Raw genomic sequence first — 9303 nt, forward strand, 5'->3', positions numbered from 1 at the left:
TGAATAAATCTCAGAGTACAGGATTTAAAGCTGGAGTGAAGAAGCCGAAGGGCAAATGCTTCATCTGCAAGCAGTCAGGGCATTGGAAGGCGGACTGTCTTCGTAGGAATCAGAACAACAAAGGTATATCTCATGCTCTAGTTGTTGAAACATGTTTAGCGGTGTTATCTACCAGCACCTGGTGTGTAGATACGGGAGCCACTGATCATGTCTACAATTCCTTGCAGGGGTTCCAGGAAACCCGACGACTATCTGAAGGAGAGATTACCGTCTACATGGGCAATGCTACTAAGGTGGAAGCTGTTGCAGTGGGAGACGTCTACTTATCTTTTAATAGAAATAGAAATTTGATTTTAAGAAATTATCTTTATGTACCCAGTTTTAGAAAGAATTTAATTTCAGTTTCTAAACTGTTTTTAGATGGATATTCAGTTTCTTTCAGTAATGATGTAATTATTAAAAGAAATAAAGTGATTATCTGTTCTGGTGCATTAGTTGGCAATTTGTATATTTTAAATCCAATTTCTTCCACAAGGCAAAACATGGAAATTTATAACTCATCTTCTAGCTCTAATAAAAGAAAAGAACCTTCGGAAATGAACCAAGCATATCTTTGGCATCTAAGGCTTGGTCATATTAACTTAAGTAGGATTTAGAGGCTTATAGCTGATGGACTTTTGAGTTCATTAAAGTTGGAAAATTTTTCAACTTGTGAATCTTGCTTGGAAGGTAAAATGACTAAGAGACCGTTCAAGGCCAAGGGGTAAAGAGCCAAAGAAGTGTTAGAATTGGTTCATTCTAATTTGTGTGGTCCTATGTCTGTCCAGGCAAGAGGTGATTTGGAATATTTTGTCTCTTTTATAGATGATTATTCAAGATATGGATACATTTACCTAATGCGCCGCAAGTACGAGTGCTTTGATAAGTTCAAAGAATACAAGGCTGATGTGGAAAAACGATTAGGTAAAAGTATCAAGACACTACGATCTGATCGTGGTGGCGAATACCTCTTAGGAGAGTTTAGGAATTACTTATCAGAGGTCGGGATTCAATCCCAATTGTCTGCACCTGGAACACCCCAACAGAATGGTGTAGCAGAACGAAGGAATAGGACTCTTATGGAGATGGTTAGATCGATGATGAGTTATTCAGAATTACCAAATTCGTTTTGGGGATATGCTCTGGAAACAGCAGTATACGTTCTGAACTTAGTACCTTCTAAATCAGTTTCTTCTACTCCCATAGAATTGTGGAATGGGCGAAAACCCAGTCTAAGACATATTCGGATTTGGGGTAGTCCAGCACATGTGCTGAAACCAGATGCTGATAAGTTAGAATCCCGTACAGAAGTTCGCGTGTTTGTAGGATATCCCAAAGGAACGAAAGGTGGTTTATTTTATAGTCCTAAAGACCAGAAGGTCATTGTTAGCACCAATGCCCAGTTTTTAGAAGAAGACTATATAATGGATCACAAGCCCAGTAGTAAAGTTGTTTTAGAAGAACTAAGAGAGGACACGTCTACTTTAGTACCAACAGTACAAGATGAAGTACCACAAGAGACTGCAACACGTGTCACACATGATACACAACCACAGACAGTGCCTCGTCGTAGTGGGAGGGTTGTAAGGCACACTACAACAAAAATATTAAAAGACAACGGTTAAAAACCGTTGTCATAGGCCCTTTAAACCCGTTGTAACTGACACTATTGTTAAATGTGTAGTAAAAGACAACGGTTTGAAACCGTTGTCTTTGACCACATTAGACAACAGTCATGCAACGGATTTAAAGTGTTGTCTTTTAATACCAAAGATAACAGTTCTGCAACAGTATAAAACCGTTGTAATTGCCAGTTTTGCAAAAATTTGATCGCAGATATGCTTTTGACAACAAATACACTGTTGTCTTTCTTCAAAATTTAGTTTAAAATCATTGTCTTTGAATACTTTTCACAACGGTTAAAAAATCGTTGTCTATGTTGATTAGAAAATGCATCACGAATAGATAAAACATTATAATTCTTTTGAACACAAACTGGTACAACATATATACATTCACAAAAACTGTTTTCAACATATATACATTCAGTTGTCTTTTATACATCTTGTCTCAATCAAAAACTGGTACAACATATATGTACATTCACTTAAATTTATAAACTTCTACAATTACTACAAGCTATCCAAACATGACCACAAGTAGTTTATCAGACCATAACCACAAAAGATAAGACCATAAAATTAAGTTTATCAGACCACAACCATCTTCACGTACTGGTCCATTTTCTGCATACAGAATTTCATAGACTTAGCTTACAAACCCAGCTTTCTCCCTTTTCTGAAAATAAAATATAATTAAAGCCATAGAAAAAAGTATAAACATGCATGTATAAACTGATAATCATTGCAAACTGATAATTGAAACGAATAAATCTAATAAACCACTACAAACTAAATTGGTAATTGAAACAAACAAGCTCCAAAAGTAGAAAACTTATCAACATGTATAAATAATTATAAACTTCTTGCAGCTTTGCATCTTTTGTACAGTAGAAACCAAATTGTGAAGTACGTACATAAATCTAGACCTTCTGAAATGTTTAAGTAAAAGAATGGACAAATAAGCACGAGAAACGTTGCCGCTTCACATTTTCATGAGTAGTCAAGCAAGTGAGCATGAAAAAAGTTGATGAATATATAAACTTGACATTATATCTTAAACCATGTATTATGTGAAAGCAGCTAGATCGAATAGCTAACAGCAGCAACAAAAAGAAGGAATCATAGAGGAAGTCATGTACCTTATGTCTCAACATTACAGCAGCAACACTCTAGTAAGATCTCAAAGCTTGAGGATGTGCAGTTTGCATAAAAACCACAAAGCAGTATACTGAGCAACTACCTTTTTCATCAGTATTTAAGTCGCATGCACCCTTTCTGAACATTGCTTTAAGTTTCTGTATGCGTTCAACATTTGAAGAATTTTTTTCAATCAATATATAAGAATTGGCAACCACTGTTATAGCCTTGCATATAGCAAAATGAATAAAGCTCAATGGAGTGAATAGCTTCATGTAGCTGAAACCAAAAAATTGGGACAAGCATAGCTTAATGGAGATGATGTAAGAATTGGCAACAAGTTAATTCCAATAAACTGACCAGTCCTGCCCCAACATGATCACGAATGAAAGTTGCATCGATGTATCGCTCTTCCTCTATAGCTCTCTGTGGCAACAAGAGTGCTTAGAATATAAATTAAATACAATAAGTGTATAAGACAAGTTTCATACATTCATAATAGTCAATGCTGCTCCAACAATATCCTTTTTGTAGCACCAGTTATGGCCAACTTCAGCTTTGCAGCTTCTCCATAATCCTCTCTTAAAATAGCCTCATTCAATTGTGACTGAAATAAGGCCATCACATAGCATGAAACTATCAGCAAAACTAAAGCCACAGTAGTATGAACAAAATTGTACACTAGAACATAATAAACTTGACTCTAACAAGAGGAAATCAAGTTTGGTATATTTAGTTAAGCTTCAACTTCTAATTTAGTGGTGTTGTTTGTGCTACTCTCTTTGGGCATAACAAGCCAGAGTGACCATGGTCCAAAACTTTGAACAAGACTGATTTTACCAGCTAGTTGATGGCCTATACCATGTGAATCATTTTCATATAACCTTTACAAACCTATAATAAGATCTGAACTAACATTGGCATAAACCAAATTGTGCTAACTATACCAATTTTATGGATCAGTATAACTGTTAGAACCAGCTGATATCATTTCAACTCGTCACAAGTGAAAATATTCGTGACCTATACCATATGTTGCTTTCGTTTTTAAAAATCGTTGTTTTAAAAATGCACATGAATACTCATTTTCATTAGATTAGGAGTCTCCAATACGGAAGCTGAAAAATGCACATATGAAAATATTCACCCTTGTTTTATCTCGTATAACAAACAGTAGAGTAGTCTTACGAGGACAAAACCGTCTCAGCATCACCTGTCATGAGGTAAACGAAAGCAACTAAGCAAAACTCAAATTAAAAGTATATGTAAAAAAGTTATTGTAAGACTCAATTTGTTCAGGGGAATATGGTTTGGTTGAAGCAGCAATTCGCCAGCTCCTACTCTGCAAGCAAGTACGTGTTGAATTCAAGAGTAAAGCCAACAAGTAGGAAATTAATGGGTAATTATGAAGAATATTTTACCATTTTTTACTAGCTATTAGCTAGGCCACAATCACTACAGCTGTTCTGGTTATGGAACTTGTTGGCTGATGCCTTCATGTATTCGTCAGTTAAATTTATATCAGAGTTCATAAATTTGAACCATAATGATGAAAAAGATGCACTTAAGGAGGAGACTTAATTTTTTTGAGACTTACTCAAGTGGGGATTTGAAAACAAAGAAGCATGCACCAATTGCCAAGTAGCACAGCAAGGGAACAAGCCCCTTTAAGTAATGTGAAGTTCCATCCTGTAAAAGTACCATTAGTTGAGTCTTGCAGGAAGAATTTTGGTTGAATCCTAGCATTTCAAAATAACTGAAAAACAACAACAGAAGTTAGTGTAACTAACAAGCATACCCCAATGAGTTACCTGTAACGTGAATGCTATTACTAGTATTGCCATGATCAATGAGCCAGTTTCTAACAGATTAAGATCAAGATCCATCTTGATTCCCGTTATCCAAGCCACCATAACACATAATGGAACCTTAAAAGGGCAAATTAGTACATTGTAAGCTATTCTTTAACATATACACAACATTTCATTTCAAAGCTACATCAAATTAAATCCTTACAACAAACATGGAGATCTGGGTTGCTGAACCAAGGGAAACACCAAGAGTAATATCCTGTGTGAGTTCAACAAGAAAAAATAATTATCACCATGAGAACAATCGTGTTTGACATTTGTTTTCCTTTATTCTTTGATTTGGGTGGATAAGCTAATTCATACGAGCAATGCAAATGTAAGTAATAGAAATGCATTTAGCAGCATCACAAATATGGAAACAATTTGATATGAAATATTATGTTTTAAGAAATTTATACTGACATATTTGCCTTGTGTTGCTCAACAAGTTATGCACCTTCATGCATCAATATCAGAAACAGTATGATCTCACACATAATGCCCAAATGTTCTTGTGAGTCCAGCTATGTGTATCTATTATGAGAAAATATACAAAGACCAAGTCATTTAAAGTTTAGTGTTCCAAAAGAAATAAACACGTCGAGTTAGTATAATTTAACCGTTAGCAAGCTCATGATAACATGCACATCAACAACAAAAGAGTCATGAATTAGAATTGCGTACAGATTACTAAAACAATTTTATAAGATAAATTGGCTACATATTGTGATTGCTAACATAAAATGCAGATCATTTGTCTGTAAGTGTTGAAGTACCAATCACAACGCAAGCAGCAGGCAATAAGATCCATCGAACCACCAAACACAAGACGGTTAAGTGGACCAAACACAAGACGGTTAAGTGGTTACCCATAAATTGGTTTGATACTCCATGGAGAATGAGCAACAGAAACTAGAAACTGTGATGAAGACGGCGATAACTTCAGTATGTCTTTCATCTGGTAAGAAATTGCAGTCCACACAAAGGATCTGAAACCCTGCCAAAGTATATAAAAATGACGATCGAAATTACGTCTTTTATAGAGAAACAAGATCAATGAAAACTACCAAAAAGGCAGGTACAAGAATGAATCGACAAAGAAGCCCTACTCTACAAGGTCGGAAATAAGAGCCAAAGGAAGGGAACCTGAGTGAAGTAGACCAAAGTGACGAGCCAAAGGAAGAAAGCTCCGAAGGAGGCCCGCATCCGCGTCGCCCAGGAAATCCACATCTCGATCTGCCGTACGGTGCTCAACTAACGCAGCCCTGAAAACTGGGGGGCGAACAAATCAAGAATGCACTCGACGGCGAGATGACCGGGAAGATTTGCTCCGGAGATTTGGTTTTCCCCTTGGGGATTGGCTTCGGTTCGTCCCCTCTTCGTCCCCCTCACCCAAACTCCTCCACAATGATGACGAGTTCATGTTCGGAGATCTCAACGACAACATCCTCATCAAGAAGCAGGTAAGATGAAACCCTAATGAGTAAGCAGAGGAAAGAGGTGAAGGGAGACATTAACCTGATGACACTTCCACCGGACAAAAGAGAGAGCATCGACCATGCCCTAGACGCAGTCAAGCTAGCAAACAAGGTTCGGCGAGTTCTCGTCATTGGCGCATGTTCCGGTGAACAAACTCATCACCTTCCTCCACCTCCTCTCCACTTAAAAATTTGTGGAGAGGGGTTCGCCGGAGAGGGGTTGAATGAAGATGCTTAGGTTTTCGGTAGCAGGAGCGTGAAGAGATCGTATGGAGAGAGGGAAATAAAAATGGATAAGAGGGGTTCAGGAAGGCTAAGGCGGAAAACACGGCGCCAAAAATTTTTCACAGAGAGGGAAAAACACCGAAAGAATAAAGTAAAAGACAACGGTTTACAAAACTGTTGTCATATCGCCTAAAAAAGTGCTTAAAGACGACGGTTTTAGATAACCGTTGTAAAATGCGTTGTTGATTTAAAAAAATATTGTTCAACGACAACGGTTTTCACAAAACCGTTGTCTTTTGTATTTTATGGGAGCTCAAAGACAACGGTTTTATCTAAAACCGTTGTCTTTTACCAAATTTACAACAGTTTCTTCTAAAACCGTTGTCTTTGTGGTGTTGTCGTTTAACATTTTTGTTGTAGTGGCAGCCTGAAAGATTCATGTTTTTGGGAGAGTCTTCGGACTTGATCCCGGGTAAATATGAACCTGATCCCCAAACATATGACGAAGCACTCCAAGATATAGATGCAGCATCTTGGCAAAAGGCGATGAATTCTGAAATAGAGTCTATGTACTCTAATAAGGTCTGGGAGCTTGTAGAACCACCTGATGGTGTAAAAGCCGTTGGATGCAAGTGGATCTACAAAAGGAAAAGAGGGACAGACGGGAAGGTAGAAACTTTCAAAGCTAGGCTTGTTGCGAAAGGGTATACTCAGAAAGAGGGAATCGATTATGAGGAAACCTTTTCACCGGTAGCCATGCTTAAGTCTATCCGGATACTCTTATCCATTGCTGCTCATATGGATTATGAGATTTGGCAAATGGATGTCAAGATAGCTTTCCTTAATGGAAGTCTTGAAGAGAACATCCATATGAAGCAACCAGAAGGGTTCATTGAAAAAGGCAAAGAGCATCTAGTGTGCAAGCTCAATCGGTCCATTTATGGACTGAAGCAAGCTTCAAGGTCTTGGAACATTCGGTTTAATGAAGTAATCCAGTCATATGGATTTATTCAGTGTCCGGATGAGTCTTGTGTATACAAGAAGTGTAACGGAAACGTGGTGGTATTTCTTGTACTATACGTAGATGATATTTTGTTAATTGGCAACAATGTCAAGGTATTATCAGACGTAAGGGTATGGTTGTCCAAACAATTTGATATGAAGGACTTAGGAGAGTGTGCACACATTCTTGGGATCAAAGTGATAAGGGATCGCAAGAAAAGAATGTTGTGTCTGTCCCAAGCTTCATATATAGATACAATCCTTGCTCGTTTTAGTATGCAGGATTCCAAGAAAGGTTTCTTACCTTTTAGGCATGGAATAGCTCTATCTAAAGAGATGTCTCCAAAGATATCAAAGGAGATAGAAGACATGAAAGTAGTTCCTTATGCTTCGGCTGTAGGAAGCCTTATGTATGCAATGCTATGTACGAGACCTGATATTTGTTTTGCCGTGGGCATGGTCAGCACATATCAGAGTAACCCTGGACAAGGACATTGGACTGCGGTAAAGAATATATTAAAGTACCTGAGAAGGACTAGAGATTATATGCTAATTTACCAAGCAGACGATTTGCTCCCTGTGGGTTACACGGATTCAGATTTCCAATCAGATAGGGACAATAGTAAGTCTACATCAGGCTATGTGTTTACTTTAGGAGGTGGAGCCATTTCATGGAGGAGTGTTAAGCAGAAATGCGTATCGGACTCAACCATGGAAGCTGAATATGTAGCAGCCTCTGAGGCAGCTAAAGAAGCAGTATGGCTCAGGAACTTTCTAATGGACTTAGATGTGATTCCTGGTTTGCCCAAAATCATCACAATTTATTGTGATAATAGCGGTGCAGTTGCAAACTCGAAGGAACCACGAGCTCATAAGGCAAGTAAACATATAGAGAGCAAGTACCACCTGATACGAGATATCGTGAAGCGAGGAGAAGTTGTCATCGCCAAGATTGCATCAGCGGATAACCTGGCAGATCCTTTCACTAAGGCCCTTCCGGCGAAAGCTTTCGATCGGCATGTGGAGGGAAAGGGAATCAGATATATGGTAGAAGATATGGCAGCTTAGTCATTAGTATAAGTGGGAGATTGTTGGAATGTATACTGAAAGCCTAAGCTTTTGTAAACATTTGTTTTGAATAAAAAATCACATTTGGTCAAATTATCTACATTTTTTTGTAGTTGTTCAATTAATTTATATTGTAGATAACATAGCATGTGGTATCACATGTAGAAGATGATGTTATCAGTACCTTATAAATTATAAACAGAAGCTCATGACCAAAATGGAAAGGAACAAATCATTAGAAGGTTGTAGTGTAATTAGATATCAGTTTATCTTGACTGTATAATTACACTAGTACACTTAGAGTGTATTGAGTAGGACCATTTGAGGTCGTTTCTTTTATACTGACTTTATAAAGGAACAAAGACCTCAGTTATTATGGAAGTGTGTGCTCTTAATCCTAATATAATAACAAGCACATATATTTGATATTTATTTCTTTAATTTATCAATGGGTGAGATTTAGTTCGATGAATCAATAAGCCCGATAAATTGGGAAATGGTATCACTTATAGTGTGTGTTGTTGATTATAGAAGGAAGCTGTGTCCTAGAGATACTAGGTTGATAATGTCCTCAAGAGGAGCTCATAAGGATTGTCATGTTAAACCCTGCAGGTGAACTTAGTCCGACATGATGATAAGGTTGAGTGGTACTACTCTTGGACTAAGATATTAATTAAATGAGTTGTCAGTAACTCACTTAATTAGTGGACATTCGATATCTTAAACACAGGGAAACTAACACACTCATAATAAGAAGGAGCCCAAAAATGTAATTTGGGATTGGTGCGGTAGTTCAATAATAGTTCTCTAGTGGAATGAATTATTATTGATAAAATTAAGTTGTGTGTTCGGGGCGAACACGGGATGCTTAATTTTATCGGG

General features: G+C 37.5%; 2 long non-coding RNA genes across 3 annotated transcripts; both read right to left on the bottom strand.

The window, feature by feature from the left end:
• Nucleotides 1-2316: 2316 nt before the first annotated feature.
• On the bottom strand, nucleotides 2317-4292 carry LOC122025368. Of its 2 annotated transcripts, none has more exons than XR_006123679.1 (6): nucleotides 4220-4292; nucleotides 3946-4140; nucleotides 3290-3405; nucleotides 3159-3224; nucleotides 2801-3077; nucleotides 2317-2337 (listed from the first exon to the last, which is right to left on the bottom strand). It is a non-coding gene; the product is annotated as an uncharacterized LOC122025368 (long non-coding RNA). The 2 variants fall into 2 exon arrangements; XR_006123678.1 differs by having other exon boundaries at nucleotides 3946-4135; nucleotides 4220-4285.
• A 108-nt stretch (nucleotides 4293-4400) lies between these two features.
• LOC122025489 lies at nucleotides 4401-5588 on the bottom strand. The gene is made up of 5 exons (XR_006123734.1): nucleotides 5518-5588; nucleotides 5072-5182; nucleotides 4815-4868; nucleotides 4610-4726; nucleotides 4401-4487 (listed from the first exon to the last, which is right to left on the bottom strand). It is a non-coding gene; the product is annotated as an uncharacterized LOC122025489 (long non-coding RNA).
• Nucleotides 5589-9303: the final 3715 nt, after the last annotated feature.

Source organism: Zingiber officinale, chromosome 9B (genome assembly GCF_018446385.1).
Source record: "Zingiber officinale cultivar Zhangliang chromosome 9B, Zo_v1.1, whole genome shotgun sequence".
NCBI classification, from domain to species: Eukaryota; Viridiplantae; Streptophyta; class Magnoliopsida; order Zingiberales; family Zingiberaceae; genus Zingiber; species Zingiber officinale.